The sequence below is a fragment of the Crocodylus porosus genome, unplaced genomic scaffold, assembly GCF_001723895.1.
Source record: "Crocodylus porosus isolate Cpor-Errol unplaced genomic scaffold, CroPor_comp1, whole genome shotgun sequence".
Classification (NCBI taxonomy): domain Eukaryota; kingdom Metazoa; phylum Chordata; order Crocodylia; family Crocodylidae; genus Crocodylus; species Crocodylus porosus.
The window spans coordinates 73,639,607-73,661,592 of NW_017728906.1; the positions used below are offsets into that span (position 1 = coordinate 73,639,607).

At 41.9% G+C, this 21,986-nt stretch overlaps 1 protein-coding gene across 5 annotated transcripts in view; it reads left to right on the forward strand.

Moving 5' to 3' along the window:
- The first annotated feature begins 6,662 nt into the window (after positions 1–6,662).
- NLGN4X (neuroligin 4, X-linked) overlaps positions 6,663–21,986 on the forward strand; it is a 284,512-nt gene continuing 269,188 nt past the window's right edge. For 4 of the 5 annotated variants that reach the window (XM_019529359.1, XM_019529363.1, XM_019529362.1 and 1 more), the window contains exon 1: positions 6,663–7,060. The gene's annotated coding sequence lies outside the window, so the exon portion shown is untranslated. The remainder of the gene's footprint in view (positions 7,061–21,986) is intronic. The other variant, XM_019529365.1, reaches the window with a different exon arrangement.

Consider the following 21,986-nt stretch of genomic DNA (forward strand, 5'->3'; position numbering starts at 1 on the left):
TGGATGCTTATCTTGCTGGGATCCTATGACCCCAGCTGACTTCCTGCCCTTTGGGCAGGGGGCTGGACTCAATGATCTTCCGAGGTCCCTTCCAGCCCTGATGTCTATGAAATCTATGAAATCTATGAAGTTATATGGGTGGAAACACAAAAGAGTTTGGTCTGCAGGCTTCAGAAAAAGACTCAAACAAAACAACCCCCCTCCCCAACCTATACTATTATTTCTTTAGACTTTATTTTCTATGAGTAAAGTCAAATTAGTCTAATATTCTGAATATGAGAACATAAGAACTACTATTTATTGGGTCAGACAATAGGACCATCCTGTCCAAAAATCTGCGTCACACTGGCAGATAGTGGATGCTGAAAGGGAGAATGAACAGGGTATACCCAGATTTTTTATTTCCACTGTTCCTCTCCAAATCGCAACCTCCAGCATTCATGGTGTAGGTAGTTTTGGTTCAGGGGCCGTATCCATAACTCCCATGTTCTATGGAAGTACCCTCCCTCCAAGAATTTGTCTAATCTCTTTTTTAATCTGGTTAAACTGTTGGCTTCCACAAATACTTGTGGAAATGAATACCATACTTTAATTACACGTTGCATGAAAAATAACTTTCTTTTATTATTTTTAAATTAAGCGGGTGTGTTTACACATGCAATTAATGCTATAAAGGCTTACTGGCCATATTGACATGAGATGCTTTCTGTCCAGTAGCTCATTACTACTGTGCAGTAGCTTGTTACTACGGCTCAGTAGCACTGCGTGGCACGAATGATGACACAATACTACTGCACAGTAGTAACAAACTACTGCTCAGTAGGGCCGCGCAAAATTTCAATGGGTGTTTTGTTTTGAAGCTGTTTCAACATGTTTCAAGCTCAAAACAGCAAAAACAAAATGAAACAAAAGGGTTGAAAACACCTCCAAAATGAAATGAGAGCACTGAAAATATTTTGAAAGTTTCTAAATGTTTCGAGTTTCAAAGCAGCCTGGTAGCAGGAGGTGGGGAAAGCCAGTGGTGGAGCGGCTCTGAGAGCAACCCTGGTTCTGAGCACAGTGACTCTCCCCTGCCTCCTGTCTCCAGCCTCAGCTCTGTGGGGTTGCAGAGCCTCCTGCCGCCAGGCTGTGCTTGCTAGGGCTGCACTCTGAGCAGCTCTGCCACTGACTCCCCTGCTGCCCCCTACCACTGGGCTGAGCTCCATGGGGCTAGTGAAACCACTTGGAATGCAGCCCAGCGGCAGGAGGTGGGAAGGCCAGGGATGCACTCTGAGCAGCTCCACCAGCCCACAGAGCTTAACCTGCCCTCCCAGCACTGCCAGACTCCTTCCAGGGGTGCAGGCCCCCAGATCTGCATGTAGGATGACAGCAGGTTGCTGCTACTGCCTGGGGCCAGCAGCAGCAGCAGTCTTCCCAGTGTTAGGCCTACACTGCACCCAGCACCAATCCCAGGAGGCAGTGGCAGCCTCCTGTCATCTCACGTGCAGATCCGCGGGCTTGCACACCCAGAAGGAGTACAGCACAGCCCCACAGATCTTCACATGGGATGATAGGAGGCTGCCATTGCTGGCAAGTGATACAAGTTTTGCATTTAGCAGTTTGAGGTACAGTTTCTCAGAAACCCTTGCACCTTAAAACTTAGCAAGTTTCATGCCATCAGAAGGGGCTACCATCCCTGCAAGTTCCATCTGATTCAGGCATGAAATGACAAAGTTATAGGCATTCTCCCCATTATAGCCTATGGGCAAAATGTTGAAACATGTCAGAACAGCGAAACAGTTTCAAGGAAATGAAATGGAACAGTGCTTCAAAACAAAATGAAATGACAAAATGAAACATTGTCCCTTTGAAATGGCAAATCAGAAGTCAAAACGAAATGGTACTGTTTTGCACAGCCCTATCTCGCAGTCAGCATCACCAAGAAGCCATGAAAGGATACTACTGAGCTTGGGAATGAAAGCACTAAATGACAGTGTAGAAACAATTGCACGGTCAGCATCTCATGTAAATGTGGCCACTGAGCAGTAAAATACTTCACAGAGTAAGCCTTCCTGCGGAGCATATCTACCTATAGGCGCTCCCTGTTGGAAGCAAACTTGCTCCAGTGGGAGCAGCCCAGTACAGGGCTACCCCAGCCCTGATCTCCCCACTCTGCAGCAGCAAGGGTGAACTCCAGGCTCCCTCTGGGTGCTAGCCTAGGAGCTAGAAGGGAGCATGGGGCCATTTCCCATGTGCATGGGGCCAGAAGAGCTCTGCCAGCTGCAGGAGCAGCTCTCTCTTGGTCCCATGTACATTGGGAGGCATCCTGATGTGCAGGGGAGTGGGAGACAGCTACCACTGCAGAGTTCTCCTGACCCCCTGCACATAGGGAAAATCCCTGTGCCCAGCTGGGCTTGTCCGCACAGCTGGGAAATGGCCAGGAATTGTCCTGCTTCTGGGGTATGTCCTAGTGATCTCTAGATTGCATGGGGATTTCCCCACCCAGCCTGGAGCTGTCTGGGACCTGCCCCAGAAGTGGGACAGTTCCTAGCCAGCCCCGAGCTGTGTGGGAAAGCAGGGAGCTCCTGAGTCTTGGCACTGCTTGGCTCCCAGCTCCTGTGGGAAGATCAGCAGTGTGAGGACAGCGGGGGACAGTGTTAGCCCATCTTGGCACTGCTTGGCTCCCAGCTGGGAGCTGAGTCGCACCAGGACTGCGGGAGTTCCCCATCTCCTGTGGCTCTCTAGTGTTGAGGATGACCAGGAGCAATATTGCTTCCAGTCAGCATCTATAAATACACTACAGTGCAGTATCTACCGAGAAATTAGTTTACTGCCTGTATTTATGGGTAGTACCTAACTGCACAGTAAACTAATTTACTGCACAGTAAATGTGTGCCTGGGTAGACAATGATGCTTTACTGTGCAGTAGATTAGTCTACTGCACAGTAAAGCATCTCATGTAGGCACACCCAGTATCTACTATCATAGATGCATAGATTCATAGATTGTAAGGCTGGAAGGGGCCTCAGAAGATCATTGAGTCCAGTCCCCTGCACCAAGCAGGAAAGAGAACCGGAGTCATTTTGTGGCCTCTAGTTCTTGTATTGTGAGAGACAGTAAACAAAAAAATCCTATTTACTTTAATTTTACCATTTATTATTTTGTAAACCCTTATCATGTCCCCCCTCAAGCATCTCTTTTCTAACTGAGTAGACCTAACCTTTTTAGTTTCTCTTCATATGGAAGATGCTCTATACGAGGCTTGTCCAGCATATGGCCTGTGGGCCGCCATACGGCTCTCCAAGCCGTTTTCTGAGGCCCAAGGTGCTGTGATGGGAAATGAAAGTAAACACTGTACTTTCATTTTGTGGGGGTGATGTGATACCACTTCCTGTGACGTCTTTGAATATGGCTCGCCAGCCCACTGGGTGATAAAAGTTCATGATCCGGCCCCACATTCGAAAAGGTTGGACACCCCTGCTCTATACCACTAATCATCTTTGTTGCCCTTCTTTGTACCTTCTCTAGTTCTTTTATATCCTTTGTGAGGTGTGGAGACCAGAACTGGGCACAGCATTCATGGATGCACCATGGATACATAAAGGGGCATAATGAAACTTTTTGTTTTGTTTACAATTCTTTTCTTAATAATTACTCACATTGTGTTTGCTTTTTGATGGCTGCTAAGCACTGAGCTGATGTTTTCAAATAATGATCAACAATGACTCCCAGTTCTCTTTCCTGTGTAGTGACCGCTAATGTAGAGCCCCTCATAGTGTGGATACAGTGTGGATTATTTTTGCCCATCTGCATTATTTCACACTTACCTGCATTGAGTTTCATTTCCTATGTAGTTGCCACATTAGCATGGTAGTTCTAGATCCTTCTGTAGTTCCTTACAATCCACCTTGATCTTTACCACTTTTAATAACTGCGTCATCTACAAATTTGGCTGCCTCACTACACAGCCCCTTTTCCAGGCAGTTTATGAATATGTTAAACAGCGCTGGTCCCAACAGATTCCACTGTTTACTTCAGTCCATCCCCAAAACTGACCATTTATACATATTCTTTGTTCCCTATCGTCAAACCAATTTCTAATCCAGAAGCGCACATTCCCTGTAATCCCATGACTACCTAACTTCATTAAGAGCCTTTGATGCAGCACTTCTTCAAAGGCTTTTTGGCAGTCCAGATACATTATGTCAACTGGATTACTCTGATCCACTTGTTTATTGGCACCTTCCAAGTGCTCTAATAGATTGGCAAGACATGACTTTCCGTTGACAAAACTCAGAAGATTTCTCCTTACACCCATGTGCTGAACATTCGTATTTTTATTCTTATTTCTACCAGTTTTTCCAGGAATAGAAGTGAGACTCGCTAGCTTGTATTTCCATGGGTCCCTCTAGAGCCTTTTTTACTTATTAGGGTCACATTGACAACCCTGCAGTCCTTTGGTACCAAGGCTATATTTTTAATGATAGGCTGCATACTAGAGTAAAGACTTAGGCGATTTCTGATCTGAGCTTCTTCAGGACTTCTTTAGGGTGAATGCCCCCAGATGCTAGTTATTTACTTCTAGTGATGATATTCTAATGTTACGTTCTAACCCACCGTTTTCAGTCATAAAGGATCTATTTCCCTTTTTTGAGGAAGAGATAGAGGAGAAAAGTTAACTGTTCTGGCCAATTTGTTTTTGTTAGGTAGCTATTCTGCCTAGTTAAATGCCTGCTTGCAATTTAAGTTCCCATGTGGAATGGGGGGGAAGTTTGTTTAATATCTGAATTAAGATTTTATGTAGTGGTGGCATCTGATGTAAAGTAGTTACTATATTAGATAGTGGATGAAATGGGAAATTTATATAAATGTAGTCTATGAAAAGTTTAACAGTATGCTCCTCAGCATCCATTGGGCAGAGTTGGCACTGTTAGACATTAGACCTGAGGTAACCTGCAAGAAATAGTTTTGTGGTATTCTGTCACAGGTGTGAGATCATTAGTCAAATTAACTACTGCACTTTTTAATGTTCTCCAAATTTATCTTGTAAAACGCATGACATACCCTTCAAAATAAAACTGTCCTCCAAAATTTGGTGCAGATGGCAAAATAAGATGACATCTTTTCGAAAATGTGTCAAAATGTTCATTCAGTCAAGAAATATGATTGGTTGTGTATTCCTGAATGCTTTATTAAATTACAAAACCCACAAAACTTGCTTGCACAAACACCTGTCACAAGAATGACTTAAAATAAGCAAATCAAAATATATAATAAATCAGTTATAATCATTTCCAAGGAAATAGCAGCATTTCTGGGCTTAGAAAAGTTCAGTGTGAACTACACATGTTTACCAAAGTCTTTAAAAATGTTTTATTCAAATAAGTACAGTTACAATTAAATTAATTTAAAGAGAAAATATTCCTGTGTAACATGTTGCTGCAAAATTGTGTGTGTAGACACCTAATTTGGCCTCTTGTTGTCTATGGGATCTGGACTTCAAGCAACATTCTGTTCATCCCTTCACTACTTTAAAGAATACAAGAGTAGAAGTGTTAAACCTACTATCTCAGCCAAACTCCAGCTTTGAAGAAGCAGAGTGAGTCCTGCTCAGGTTCAAGAGTCTGACATAATTAGCTGTGGCAGGAGAAATAGAGGATTTCAAACTAGAGACCAAGCAGGTAACTGATGATTTGTCTGGTGGCTTAAATTGTCAGACACATATCCAGTTGCTAAAGTCCAATTGTGTTTTGAAATCTCTTCCAGGACTGTAACTTTTATTACAAATCTTGAAAGACTTTCTAGATATCTTTTTACCCATTGTGCTTTGCTTGTTTCGGAGAACAGTTTAGATCTTCCTAGTATTGATCTAGTTTCAATTCAAGGCCCGTCGGGGGCAATCTTCAGTGCCCTGTTTAAATGGACCAGAGGGAGTCGCTGCAGAGTGAAGCATAATTCACCTATTCCAGGTTGGAGTGCACACTCTCTGCACCACCCCATGGCCTTTGATGGCGTGAGAAGGGAGAAACTAGCCACAGGAAATGAACAGAGCTTCTCGATGATAATCCTCAGCACTAAACACACAGGTAGTTAGTTATCTAGCCCTTGCATTTGACCTTCAAAATGATATTTCCGAACACCCAAACAAATCTTCATGCTGAGCAATCAGCCTCCTTACGAGAAAAAAATAGTGTCTAAATGGTTGTGCATTGAACAAGTAAGTCTCTGCTGTGCTATATTATCTTCGAAGTGGAGGAGGTGGGGGAATAGAAACAAAAGCAGCAAGTGATTGTTATGCAATTATGCCATTAGCGGCAATCATTATAAATTAATATGGGTAAGTTTGTTAACAACAGGCAGATGTTCATTGCTGCAACTTTGATCATGAAGCCATGGCTCGAGGAGTTAACGCGGCTGGGATCTGGGCTGGAACGTGCTGAAGCTGAGCAGCACCCATCCTGTTGGCGTGCTTTTCCTCCACACGTTTCTTCCTACATGTGTAAAATGCACACCTGTTCAACCATCCAGACACCCTTGATAATTCCGTTCCAGCTGGTTTGCACTAGGATTAGATGCTCTTTGCATTAGGTTGTAGATGTAGATATGGTTTCTGTAGTGATGGGGCAGACTGCAGAGATCTATTGGCTGCCGGCTTTGTAAATTTCATTCAGTTTGGTCCAATCGCAGGAGGAGAGAGACTGGTACAGCCTGGACCTCTCTCCCTCTTCAATCTCTCTTTTTCTTGCAGATCAGTCTCTCTCCCTGTCTCTGCCTCTCTGCATAGGCAATCAGAGCTCTTACTCACAGACTCAACTCTCCCTTTTGCACTGCTTGTAATGAATTTTCTTCCTGAATGTAGGTCGTTTACCACCGAAAGCGTCAGTTTCCTCCGAAGCCGGCGTCTGCTGTGTGTTTTTCTTTTGCTTTTTTGGGGGTCGATGCATTCCTTTGGACCAGAAAATCGCCTTGGATTCCAAAAAAGGAGAGAGGAACCTGGTATGATCTCCTGGCAGGATTTGGCTGTGTGTTAAAAACAACAAAAAAAGGACCCTTATACATCTGCAGATATTCCAGTGCTAAGGTGGGTGTCGTAGATTTAAGCTTTGATGTTCATTTTCTTTTCTTGGGTCTTTTTTATTTTTGGCTGGGGAGGGGAGGGGGGAGGAGGGGTTGCAGCTGGTACTCTGGCAAAGGTTGACCAGTTTGCTGCAGTCGTCTGTGTGCTTTTACTTTTCCCATCATTGATCAAGCGCGACTTTCTTTCTGTCACCTCTGCCATCAGCCCCTGTTTGGATGTCACATATGCATGCACATGTGTGTGCATACCTATATTTCTTTCTTTAAATAGCACCCTTTTATTCCCCCCCCCCCCGTTTCCTTTTCCCCTTGCACCATCATTTGGTTTGGAGGCGTTTTGCTGCAATCAGCTATTTGAAAAGGCTCTGGGGCTCGGTGTGAGATGTTTACAAAGTAGCTGTGCCTCACAGACAAATAAACAGAAGTGTGCGGGGAGAGAGAGGGGGAAAAATATCTGCAGTAGAGGGAGAGAAAAAGAGCAGAGCTCCGGGTTCCTGCAAACGCGGAGATGAGAGGCGGTGGAAGGAGCAGCACCTCATGCACCGTGTGCGCGCCTGGGTTTATTGGGGAATTGCAAAACCAGCACGTAGGGCTTTGGTTAACCACTCCCCCCCCCAGCCTCCCCGGGAAAAATGGGGAAAAGGAGGGGGAGGGGGGATCTTGGCTCTTGCTCTCTTTTTTTCTTTTGCTTTTCGTGATTCGCCCTCTTCATTTTGTGGGCTCTGGTAAAATGCCTGCTTCTGTGATGCATGGGGTAGCACACGTGATGGACTGGAGCCCGGCGCTGGGGAGGGGGCGGCTGGGGGCGATGTGTCATTGTGTGCGTGTGGTTGTGTGCGTGTCAGTGTACATGCGTGCGTGTGTGGGGAGGCTGTGGAGTGGTGTGTGTGGTTGTGTGGGCACGTTTGTGTGGGGCTGTATGTGCGCGGGCGGTTGTGTGCGCGTATGTGAGGGTGGGTGTCTGTGCATGTCGGAGGGGTGTGTGTGGTTGCGTGTGCGGGTGTATGAGGTTGTGTGCGGGGGGTTGTATGTGTGTGGATGCGTGAGGTGTGTGGCGTGTGTGTGAAGTTGTGTGGGGGTGGTTGCATGTGTGTACGTGTGTAAGGTGTGTGTGTGTGAAGTTGTGTGGGGGTGGCTGCATGTGTGTACATGTGTGAGGCGTGTATGAGTGTGTGTGCGAGGTTGCGTGGGGGGGTTGCCTGTGTATGTGAGTGTGTGGATGTGAGGTTGTGCGCGTGATGTGTGTGTGTGTGTGTCTCAGGTTGCGTGGGTGAGTGGCTGCGTGTGGATGTGTGAGGGTGTGTGGATGAGTGTGGGGGGTTGGTTGTGTACGCGAGTGCATGTGAGGTGTGTGAATGGCAGTGTGTGTGCGCGGTTGCGGTGGTTCGTGTGTGCAGGGAGAGGGGCTGTCTCGCAGGAGCGCGGGTGCCTGTGCCCCGTCCGGCAGCGAAGGGCGGCCGTGCCCCGGAGGCGGCCAGCGGGCCCGGGGGTGCTGCCCCTTCCCTCCCGCCCGCGCCGCAGCCGCCCCCCTTGCAGCCCGCGGGGGCCGCGGTTGCTGCTGCGTCCCTCCTGCTGCCGCCACCTTGTGCCTCCCCGTCCCCTGCCTGCTCGGCTCCGGCTCCTCCGCCTGCCCCGGGCCCGCCTGCTGGCTGCGGGCGCCGCCTGGGCCCCGGTGCAAAGGGTGCGGGCGCCCTCCCCAGCAGCACAGGCCGAGCCTCCCTGGGAATCCCCCTCCTCGCTGTGCCCCGTAGGATAGGCCCTGCCTAGAGCCGGCAGCATGCAGGGCTGCGCTCCTTCCTCCTTGCCCCCAGCTGCCCCGGATGGATCTCCGGCTTCTGCCCCATCACTGCAGCGATCCCAGGGGGAGAAGCAGGAGGAAGCACCCGCAGAAGCACCCTGCAGAGGCCACAGCGTGCCTGGGCATCCCGCCAGCCCTGCCTGCCATCCCATTTGAGGCTCAAGGGGGCACCCTTGAGCTTCATGCCCATCTCAGGGCAAGGGTGCCTTTATTTCCAGAGGAGCCAGCTCTGCTGGAGGGCACTGCTTCCCTCTCCCTCCTCCTGGTCTCAGCCAAGAGGCTGAGACTGGTTTCACAAGCAGTGGTTTCCCTGTTTCCTTTTGCGGGCACTCCTTGGTGCTGGAATTCACCGGGATGTGGCTGCATGCCATTTATTAACATTGTTCTTCTTGTTATGTTTTTGATTATCACTCTGAGAGGAGGCAATCATTTAAAAAGAGAGGAAAAGAAAGAAAGTCAAGAGATAAGTGAATCGCCTATACTGCCGGCCTATCCCTTATTTTCATTAAAAAACCTAATAATAGAAACCTTATCTACCCCTGAAACTAAGCTAATTTTAATAGTAGACGCAGGGGGAAATAGAACTTTGTCGTAACAACCAGGTGCTGTTCTTGCAAGAAGATTCCACAAGGTGGTAGTATGGACGCTTGCTAGCGATTTTTTATTTTATTTTATTTTTGAGGTTCGGTCAATTGTCTGAAAGGTTCCCCCCCACCGCTCCCCCCATACTTATTTTCATATCCATATCTATATCTATATATATGTATACGCACACACACACGATATGTATCTTTATATGTATATGTACATATTAAAAAAAAGAATTGCATGCATGTTTTAAAATGACAAAAGCATCCTTGTTTTAAAATGGTTTAACATTCAGGCGACACTTCCTAGCTGAGCTGCTTCTTCGTTTGTTGAGTCCTGAGAAACAAGGGAACAGGAAAGATTTTAAATGGAAGTTTTCAGCTGTGTTGGTCTGGGGCTGGTTGCAAAAAGTGGAAAATCTGGCTGGGCGTGAGGCAAGGGGCAGTAAATCTGTCCAAGGACAGGTAATGGAATGATATGTGGAAGTCAGTATTATATTAGATAGATTAAGAATACGGATTAAACTGTAGCAGTGTATGCTTCAATGAATAGAGGCAGAGATGGATGTGGTCATTTAATCTATTTCAGTGGATGCCTATATTTAGCTTTTGGAGTCCATAGGCTTTATTGGGGTACTGCTGTGGGCCATCACCATGATGTAAGCAAATGCTCTCTCTTTTTTTTTTTAGAAACTTTGTATTCATATGTGTGTGTGTGTAATCTCTGTAATGATAGTTGATTGTTAGACAGGGAAAACAAGAGTATCCTTTAAATCTAGGCAGCACATTGATTCCATATGATTCCTACTGTGAGGGTGATTGTGCATGTGTCTAGATAAAAGAGGTTGGAAGGCAAGGACAAATGGATGAGATTATTGGCAGTTAAACCAAATGGAAATCTCTGGCATTTTTCTCTCCAGACATGATTGCAGCATGGATTTCACTGCAAATTTAAGTAATCTCAGATTAGTGGAAGGGCAGTAATTTTCATCCCCTGGGACACAAATTAAGTGCACTTATTATTAGATATGTAAATCTTTTTATGGTATTAATATAAGGAAATAATTTGGGGTTTATCATAGAAAGCTAATCATTATTTCTTTTAATTATAATTCACTGAATAAAGAACTCAGGCTAATTTATTTGGATGGACTAGTTGCAGATTTAATGTGAATCCTTCATTTTGATTTCATTTTTAGTATCAAATGTATTTCTCTCACCTCTGTTACTATTTGTACAGAGTGGTCTATAGATACTGTTGTTATTAGGAGGGTTGCAGCAATTTTTTCTATTGATACTCGGGATAGAGTTGCATAAACATTTCAATGAATTGTTAAAAAGAACAAATGTAAAAAGGTAGCATACATGACTATGCAAGCAAAAATATCTTGGTAAGACTGAAGCATCAAAATATATGACAAATATAGTTGTATGAGAATAATACAAAATACCGTTTAATTTTGAGGTACTGATTTTTTGCACTTGAGAATGATTTCCATTTGTGTATGTGAGTTGTTTTATTAATTGTATTGCATAGATAACACATAAATGCAACTATGGTTAGTGTGTTAAGTGTAGCTGTACTAGTTGTTATTGTTAAAAGTGTGTTTGGCATCTACTATATATTTCATAGTTATTATTGTTCATCGGGAATCTGATCCAAAACTCACTGAAATGATTTTGAGATTTTCCACTGATTTATAATATTCTTTAGACCAGCTCCATACTTGTAGAAATATATATGGTGACTACAGAAGAAATGTGTATTTCTTATCTAATATTAACATTTCTAGTGGGGACTGATAAGTGTTCCTTTGCATAGTGACTTTAGGTCAGATAAACAAAAATGCCAATAAATGCACTAAAAATTCAATAATCTGTGAAGCTCTTATATTGCATTTTTCTTACTCAAGGGTGCAGAGTGATCAATTAAGACATGTCTGGTTAGAAAATACATTACAAGAAAAATGTCGTGGTATAAATAAAATAGGACAATTGGACTGTATTGGATTAAGATAGCTAATACAATATGTAGATTTACCAAAGATTTTACATTCATAGATTTGTTCTCACACATGCTCAGATGGGTCCACCATTCTTCAAAGGGGCATTTAATTCAAAGGGATGATAATTAAGAGTTTGTTAAAATGGTTTTCTTAATAAGCAAAGTCCTAACCAAGCCTAATGAAGGTAAGAGGTAAAAAGAACAGCTGCGTGAATGAAGATTTCATATAACAAACAGTGATGCATTTGTTTTCTTTTTAGCATAAAAGTAATTCACAGAGTGTATTCTGAATACTCTATGGAGGTGTGAACTTCTGTTTTTGACAGGTTCTCAATACAGCCTCCACTTGGCCTTTGAAGGAGGCATGCTGCTGTTTGATGGCTGAATCACACAGTGTGAGGCACAGGTCCATCTGGGTGGGACAGGAAAAAACCATGATGCTGTAAACAACATAGGATTTAGTCATTCTACCATTTGAAGACATGTCATAAAACACAAATATTCCAGACCTCTTTTTGTGTGAGCAAGATTCATTAGTAATGCACACCAGGCTGTGAGCAAAAACCTAATAAAACCAAAACATAAACATGAACCTGGCAATGAGCCACTCAGATCAATATGGGGCTCTCATTTCAAACCGCAGCTATTCTCTGTCACAGTTCAGCTCAGGTGCGCTCAAGCAATGTTTGTAAAGCATTTATGCTCTGAGCCATTTCGATCCCCACATCTGACAGGGTTATGTACTCAACTCTGTCACCTTTTAATAGGTCTCATTGTGTTTGCTTTAGTAGTCCCCAGATCTGAATTGCAAGAAAAAAATGCTTGCTGGCTTAAAAATAAAGAAAAAAAAAGGGAAAAAAAGATGCATTGGCAGTAATCCTGGAAATTATAGAGATGATAGAGGATGAAGACCCACTTGTCACAACATGAAGATGGTGTTAGGTGAGGGGGGAAGGGTGAGAGAACTTAGAGTACAATGTATTTAAAATAATAAAAAAAAGAAAAGGGCACATGGTTAATACCTTTGGGGAAAAGTTTTTTTTTTTAAGGAGGTGCCAGTAAAAGAGCACATATGAGTTCATACCTGTTTAGATATAAGTGAAATTAGCAGAAAAATGTTTATGTATTCTTATGCTTAAAATCTTTATTAATTAGTATAATTTCTTTCTGACTTTCCAGAGTATGCATGATGATCACAACACCACACTGTTCTTCTGGTTCCACCTGTAATGGGGTTTTACTCGTAGTATCGCCAAATCAAGGAAGATGCATATTTGCTTACCATGTGAAATGAGGCCTACCTATAATGCGCATAAATGTAGGGACATATTCTAAAAATAAGTTACAATGAATAGGATCATATTTTATGATATTATATTCTGCGGGGTTGTGTGTGAAACTCACTTGCTACTTAGGACATATTTTAGAAATTATATCCAGCTGAATATGGCTAGTAACTATATTGTAGAGGTTAAGAATTCTCATACTCATCTTTCCATTGTCGATTCATGTGTACACTTACAGAGGAAGCTTGTGTTAAACTATTATTTTAAAAGTTGTAAACATATTACAGTAGTTTAACTGTTGATCTCTTGGAAGACTAGCCAGGAAATAGGTTCCACCATTATGAAAAAAACTTTCTTTGACAGTATTTCTTTGTTCTTTGGCTGTGGATTTTGCGTGGAGCACAACAGGGTCATGTTGAAGAGTGATGGTGGCACTAGTTGTTCTGTAGACAATCTATAATGTCATGTCTGTTAAGATATGAACTGACAAGAAGTTATAAAATTATTCCAAGAAATGATAAATATGACATTATTTTATATTACACATTGCATAGTGTGAAATAACTACTTTTTATTTACCACTCTTTAAATGATTGATATTTTATATGTAATGGAGGAGTATTACTTTGGCATTATATTGATCAATAACATGAAGTGCCTCAGCACCTTGTAATAACTGATGAAAGAGAAAGTACTTAACAATTAGAGTATCATAAAATGTTGGCTGTATTCATTTTTCTTCATTACAATTAGCATTTTTTATTGGATATAAATGTGCAATACAAAAGTTTAGAACACACTATACATTTACAAGACCATATACTTCTAGGGCTATAGTCCACTTTCTCTTTTAGGCAGGTGGAAATACAACTCTTCAATCTGGAATCAATCTGTAAAGTCAAGAACTGAACTAAAGTACTCAGAAAAAGATTCTTTCCTGTCTTAAGAAAATAAATTTTGTTTAGGCTATCCAATTAGTTTTAAATTAATCTTTTCCATTTTTATTCCAAAGGACTCAAGAAATTAGCAGGTTTCCTCAAACAGTTCTATTTTAGTTTATGGTCTTTCCAAATCAGAGATCAACAACTGTTTTGACTATGGAAAATTTAACTTGTGCTTTTATACTCTTCAGGTATTTCCAAATATAGCTTTTGGGATGGGGGGAGGCAACAGGCAGAAAAACCTGTTAAATGTTTTTTGCACTTAAAAGGGTACAAATCCAACTTCATAAAACAATGCAGATAAGTTTTGTGATTTTAGCCTAGTGTTTTTGGCCCCTATATATACCCTAGGGTATATATAGCTTGTTTTCTATTTTCTATTTCACTTCATTAGCTTATGTATTGCATGCTTTCCAAGATGGACTGTGTCTTATTTGTATTTTGTACAGTTTAAAATATTTACTTCTGGTCTGTAAATAAATAATAAAATTAAATGATAGGTCAGATCTGATACTTCTGAAATAAAAAAGGTCCTGTTTTAGACATATCAAAATGTAATAAAAGTTGATAGTGCAAAACTGATTTTTGTATTGTCAAAACAATTTGGAATGGCCCATCACTTGTTTCTGTTTTTATTTCCCTCTCCTACTTTACCATAACTTTGAAACTCATGCAGAGATACTCCTAGATATAACAATGTATGGTACCAGCTATATGTCTTCTTAATATACAACTGTCTCCCTGCTCCTTTGTTTACTGGACATAGCATTAACCAGTAAGATAACCAAGATTAATATTAGGGGTCCATGTTTGATGAATTCACTGGATTGATTACTATTGATGACAGTGAGCCAATCAGACCCTGTCGTATGAAGACACAGTAACAGACAGAAGTAGGCAGAACCTCATGCATTAAAGGGTATTAGCTTAATTTTAAACTTATTAAAATCCATCTTTTAAGCAGCAAAAAGGAAATCTTACATTTGCAAGAAATCTTTTACGTAAAATCTATCCCATCTTTGGAAGGTTGCTAGAGATGAAGTGGGCATATGGCTACTGTGCTAAAAAGTCTGTAGAGTAATCACAGCTCAAAACTGTGAAGGCCTGTGTTGTCATCAGTCTGTTTTCAAGACTATTGTTCATTGGTGGATCCAGGATTTTGTAAAGGCAAGTGTGGGAGTAGCAACCAGCGGCTTTATCCCCTCTCTCAGATTCCCCTCCTCACTAGGATGAGCAGACCATGCAATGGGAGCAGTAGCCAGAGACTTTTTATAGTCCCCAAAGTAGAATTTTACCCTGCCGCTGCTCTCAGCACCCCCTCCTTTGCCTTCCATGCTTAGTGGCAGAACCCCTCCCCTCCCATTCCTCATCTCATTTGCCTGCCTTTGCCACTGTCTTCCCTGGCCCTGGCTGACCTGAGAACAGGGGGAACTCCAGAGCCACTCCTGGCAGATTCCTCTCCCTCTGCCTGTTTCTGGGCTGTCAGGAAACGTGGAGGATGGGGAATCTGCCCACTGTTGCTGTCCTGGGCTGGGCTTCCCACACAGCCTAGCTGGAGTAGGGGCAGGAGTGACTCTGGAGCTTCCCCACTCTTGGGGCAACTGGAGATAGTGAAAGTGGGTGAAGGAAAGGAGGTATCAGAGAGAAAAGAACAGGACCTGCCTCTGAGCTCGGAGGGGAAGGCAGGATTCTTATCTGTTTTGGGGTCTTAAAAAAGTCTTTGGCTGTTGCTCCTGTGGCGTGGTCTGAAAATGGGGTGTGACCACGACACTGTACCCTCCACTCCCCAGATTTGCCTCTGCTAATGTTTTGCTTTACTCATGGAAATGAAGATTTGTACACTATAATTTCATGTGACATTTCTCTGAGATTTTTATTTAAACAATCATTTCATCTACCTTGGTTAGTCTTTGGTAACTGAAGTGATGGAATAGACTTCTATAATTACTATTACCACTACAAGCTTTGGGATGTATGGAAGGCTTTGCCCTATATAGGCATATCAGTGCTGTATTATCTTGCTGCACTGTCTTTTGGGTACCTATTCTACTTCTACAGCTCGTGGCCCATGAGATGATGGTTTATGCTGTATTTTGAAAAGCTCTGTGGGATTGTGGTAGGTGATGTGTAACTCCTGTAAGACTTTGGCAACATTTGACATTTCCAAAACTCTTTTATCAATGTCAAGATGAAATAGCCTGATCTCATTCCTTGGATAGCAATAAAAGTGTCTGCTTCAGTTTCTGGGTCTTATGAGATATCTCAGGCAACTGCATTAAAAAGGAGTCCAGCAGCATTAATGGACAGTGAGAGATTGAGACAAAGGGATTATTACCGAAATAATTGTTTCTTCACCCAGCCTCCATTGTGAAATGTCTTAATGTTGCTTATCAGGTTAAGATGTTGCTTATCATTTTGGGCATCATTTGTGAACCTAGCACATAACTACAGACTGTTTGGGTGGAACAATTCTGCAGGCCAGCAGCAGGCAATACTAGCTTCATAACTAAAGTAATAATTATAAAATCTTCCTGTTGCACTATGCATTATCTATGTGAAAGCCAAGATGAGGTCTCAATGCCCAATGGAGCGAGGAGGAAGTAGGTCTTGCTGCAAATTATGCACAGCTGGACAGACAGGCTGTGGCACCTAAGGCTGTATATTAACACAGCCTGTGGTAGGCCTGCTGCCCAAGTGAAAAATGTTCAAAGCACATACTTCCCTAAGTGCAGGTAGGAAATTGGAGAACAAATGATACAGATCACTGCTTTTGAGAGATGTAAGCATTAATAATTGGCACAATTGAAAACCAGTGTCACCCAACAGGTAGAGGATACCTCTTTATGTGGTAGATAATACATATATATTTTTAAGATTATGGTGATGGTAATTTATATGATTTAAGTTGAGATGAGTGCAGTTCAGAGCATTATGGAGGTATTGCTGCAGCAGTAAGTGTTAACAATTCTAATGAAAAATCTTGTTTTCCTGGGATGATGTTAGAACTGTATCATTTATACATCTGCCTTTTCCTCCTTGACATTTAAAGGAAAAATATTTATGTTCATATGTTTGATGAAATATAGTATGTTTGATGTCATCTTTGCACATGGCAATAATCTTTGCATAGGTACCTCAGGCAGCCAAAAGATACTATTTTTTTCAGAATACTTAAAGCACTTCCTCTGGCCCCTTTTCCATGCCCTTTATTAATGAGTTTGCCCTATAATAACACATTATGCAGGTTGTCCCTTGTCATTTTGAAAACAGTTGCAATGGTGTGTATATAGGCCAAATATTTAAAGGGTTAGGGATTGACTGTAATCTTATGAACATGGTTTGCACTACTATGATTTCATGGCCTTCAATGAAGTTACAACTGATAGCTCTATTTTTGTATAAATATACAGGTGTAAAAAAGAATCAGGCTCTCAAAATCTCCTTTAGAATCCCTTTTGGTTATCTTTTGTAATCCTAGGTTAACATGCTTCTTAGTCCAACATAAATGTCTCTGTTTCTTGTTTTTTGTGGATTCTTGTTTTCTGTGGCTTAAAATTGCTTACCAGGCAGTTACATATATTTCCCCTTGTAAATGTGAGTGAAATGATTCATCACAAATTCCTATAACTACATTAACCTTCTTGACACAGTGGCTCTGGGAAGTTTAGGGAATGGTGTAAGTCGATGACAGGAGAGAGTTGAAATTTGATTCTTGAGATAGGAGGCTCATTTTAATACATGTTATAGTGAAATAGGCTTAGAAGTCTACAAGAAAACAATTTAAAGCTGTTTTTCAGTGTATACATTCTTTTTTTTATCATAAATTCTCCATTAGTTAATCCTTCCTAAGCAATTACATTTTTCTTGAACTATTTTCATTTTAAATCCTAACTTTAAACATTAAACATTCTTAGAGCTAGTTTCATAGTTCACTTTTACATGGGTAGGAGTTTTAGGATGAAACATCACATGGAGAATATCCCCCGACAGCCTATTTTATCGTCTTATGCTGATCTGTTTTTCTGCTCTGACATGCATCAAGTTGCAGAATCTCCCTCCCTGGAAGTTTTCAAGCAGGTTAGCCAGACACTTGGCTGGGATGATTTAGTCAAAAATGATCCTGCCTTGAGCACAGGGCTGCACTAAATGATCTTATGGGTTATTTTTACATGTGTGCTGGGTGTTTCACTGATTAGTGAACTGCAGTAATTAAAAGTTCCTGCACATCACATCAGCATCCCCGTGCTGAAAAATGGCAGCAGGGCACTTGAACTAAAGGTCATTGAACGTGTTTTAGTTCACAGTGCCCTGCCACAATTTTTTCAGCGCGAGGATGCTGATATACATGATGCAGAAGGCTGTTGGATGACAGAAAGTGACGTGCTGGATTTACCTTTTGGGCCAGTTGAGGGACTTTTTTGCAGGGCGTGGGATTGGAGGGGAGAGGGGATTATTTAATTTGAAAGCAGTTGCTTTACAAAATTAACACATAGCAGTTCCAGGGATTTTAAGCTTTTTCATGGTACGGAGGATGGTTTCATTTATTGTGTTATGGACAGCCTGCCATCACACTAATTACATGTTCTAGGCTAGATTTTCTATCCTGCTCAGGTTACAAGCATGAATGTAGATGAAAATATCGGGTAAGATTCTCACCTTTATTCCTATCCCTTTACACTGGGTAGAAGGTCTGAAGTTGAATTAAAGAATCCTAAAATACCCTGGTTCTGGGAGGAGTTTTCCAGGATTTCCGCTGAAGCTCTGCTCTAGAGACATCATCAGAGGTAGGAATGGGGGCAAGAGGATTGGACCAGGGACTGTAGTGCTGTGATAATTCCAAACAGTGCTGCGGCCTATCCAGGAACTCCAGGAAAGTAGAATAACTGTGAGACAACCCCTAGCTTCTCCAAATTATGCCAGGACTCACTCCAACTGTTGAATTAGAGCAGGACTGGGAGTGTACCAGATTAGTTTAAAGCCCCTTCAGTCCTGTGAAATGTTTGGTCTTCACTGCAAATTTTTCAGAAGTATCCTGCAGTTACTATTGAGACTCTTAAACCTAGATCTAGGGTTATGAGAATCTGGCTACTTAATTAGCTGATTAAAAGATGCTGAATCCTTTTGAAAATCCTAATTCACCAGCTCCCTATGAAGTATATCTTAAGAATTTCTGTTTCATATATTCTCTTTCCTAGTGAAGGAACACATTTAGCAAGACTTCAAGTAAGAGGTATGAGTGTTTTCCTATTGCTTTCTCTAGATTTTCTTTAAAAATTGTAATGGCTATGAACAATTCTACATATTTACTTACAATTAAGATTCACAAAGTATTAAATGCAATGGAAATGCCCAATTTTAAAATTTTGAAGATTTTTTTTGATAATGTATGGGAACAATATAATTTCTTCTTAAATGAATTTGGTATGTCCAGCATCATGGGAATTTATTTGTATTCTTTTTTAAAATATGAGGCAATACCCCCACACCTCTCTCACAGAGATTTATGCTATAACAAGTAAGTATTTTATTCTCTCTCTTTGCTAAATCGTACATTCTTAAATAATCTTTGCAGTAGTACATTTAAATGCACTTACAACTTTTGCAAATCAGCAAAGAAGTACCCAATATCTAGATATGCCGCAGGCTAATCCAAAGTACAAAATTTAGCCATGGGCACTAACAACACATACAATGATTGCTGTCATATCTTGGTGCTTTTCCCAGAACTGCTACATTCAGAAGGCTGTACTTTGAGGAATGATGCTATGGGATCAGATGCCTAGATTTATTAGAGGCTGCCCAAGTGCAACAGGAAGTATAAAACAATCTTTGAGGATCTTGTTTTCTTGTTTTTGGTTTAGACAATGGCAAACAAAGTGGTAGTTTACACAGAATTCTTGAGTATACTAAGAGCAACAAAATAATTGACTTTCTAGGCACAGTCCGAGAACTTGTGCTTATAAATACTTGCTTTTCAACCAAGCTATAGCACACACTTCAGTCTAAGCTACTTAAAAGAACTAGCAGAGAGGAAAGGTGAAGTTGTCTGTTTTTTAATGGTCCTAGTGACTGCAAGATACTCAAATAAATGTAATGACTTTGGAACAGCATAACGTGTGGTCCAAACAAAGGCTGAGTATGCTCTGTTTAGTTGTATCAGGTGGTTGTATATACCGACCTCAAGAGTCTGAAGAATCATAATTAGATAATTTATTTTGACTGTTCTCCTCGTGGGACAGAAAAATGAGAAAATAAGATTCAGGGTTTCTGTTTCTCTGTATCTTTACTAATCTGCATCACTTAATTGTTCTTTGGTTAGTAATTGGTAATGGATTCTTACAGTTTGGCTACATCACTAGTCAACATAAACCATTAAGCATGCCAGTAATTCCAAATAGTAAGATTTAAGGGAAAGTGCTTGTATTAAAAAAAAACAACCAAAACTTAAATGTTAAGAGAATTATTCAAAATTAGATGCTATCTCATAGATGATCAAGAAGAACTCCTACAGAGCTGATCATGTTTCTGGGTTTGTTATAGGTACTCTAGGGTCTAGACTGATGTACACGCTCTTCCCAGCTGAAGCACTTCAAAAGGGCTACAAGTTTGTGTTGTGACAGAGTTCTGCAACTAGGGTGCTGGAGAACAAAGTGTGAAAAACAGAAGTTGCTTTTTTTTTGCCATTGTCCTGCCATAAACATTTTATAGCATAACAAAACCCAAACAAATAGCCATCCATACCTCTTGTCAATGCCCCAAATACCTGAAATGTGTGGCTGCTAAAAAGGTGGTATTAATTTATGACACTGTTTATTGGCCCACACTCTTTAAGTACCCTAGGCATCTTGTTCTAGGGGCTTGAGGGGCCCAATCCTGTGCAACCGTGGAATTCTGGGAGGACCTTTCTAGCTTTTCTGTCTACCCAGTGGTGCCCCAGGGAATGTCAGGTATGTCTCTATATATAATCAGGGAAAGTCGAGGTTCCCCACTTGAAGAAATATGATCCTAGGATTTCTGGGGTGTATCTCTGTAAGTGGGGACAATTGAGTTTTTCCCACTATGCCACTGTGGTCTCCAGGGTGTGCTTCTGCATTAGGAAAAGTCAAAGTTTCCCTACTTACAGAGATGTGCTCCAGGGAATTCAGAGTATGCCTCTGTAAGTGGCGAAACCCCAACTTTTCCTGCTTACAGATACACACCCTGAAGATTTCTGGGGGTGCATATCTGCAGGAGGGGAAAGCCAGACAGGTGCTTCCAGGGCTTGAGAAGCCCATTCCTACATGGGTATTACTGGGGCATGCAGGATTGAGCCCTTCAGATGCTGGGGAAACATATCATTCTTTGTCCTACAGCATCAGTAGGTGGGAACTATGGGTGACATGTTTTACCCAATGAGGCAGATCAGCTGCGCTTGCACACAGCTTGGCGCAGCTGATTTGTTTCATTTGTCAATGTCTGTTTCTAGGCAAAGAACTCAGCTTGCATTATGGGCTGAGGCTCCTTCAGACTGCTGACTGAAGAGGTGAGACCATTGCCTGTTTGCCCCACCACTCCCTCAGCTTGTGTTGTCTGCTCATTGCCACTGTGAGCCTGGTCAGTTTCACTTTGGGAGGGCTTGTCAATTAGTGTAGTGGCACTGTCATCTGAGGGAGTTGGGAATAGAAATCTAGCATTAGATTCCATTCCATCTATGTGATGCAGAAGTGGACTTAGATGCCTAAGTGCAAGTCTGGTCTACCCTGCTTGAGTTTCTGAAAAATTGGTAATACAAGTTTGGTGGGTTTTCCTCATCCTTGCTAGTTTTTTTGTGACTCAGTCTTAAGGATGAGATTCCTCTTAAACCCCCCTCTCTGATGATTCAACCAGATTAGACAGGATCTCTTCTTTTCTATGGGCACATATACATGAGACACATACATGTACATAAGCCTAATTTAATGCGCATTAAGGGCACATGTCTACATGTGCACAACCTTAATGCACATTAAAATGGTGAAATTAGGTTAATCATGCCTAAATTTGATACCTGCAAATGTAGGTATAAAATGTAGGTATGATTAGTTAAAGCACATTACTGCACGTGTAGACACGGTCTGGCAGTGGGTCTGCCCAGCCACTAGGATTACATGGTAGGGCCGTAGGCCCTACACATGTAGAAACTTGCCAAAACTTGCTTAAGGCACATTAAATTTAGTTGCGTTTAAATGCATGTGTAGATGTGCCCTATGTTTCATAGATTTCATAGACATTAGGGCTGGAAGGGACCTTGGGAGATCATCGAGTCCAGCCCCCTGCCCAAAGGGCAGGAAGTCA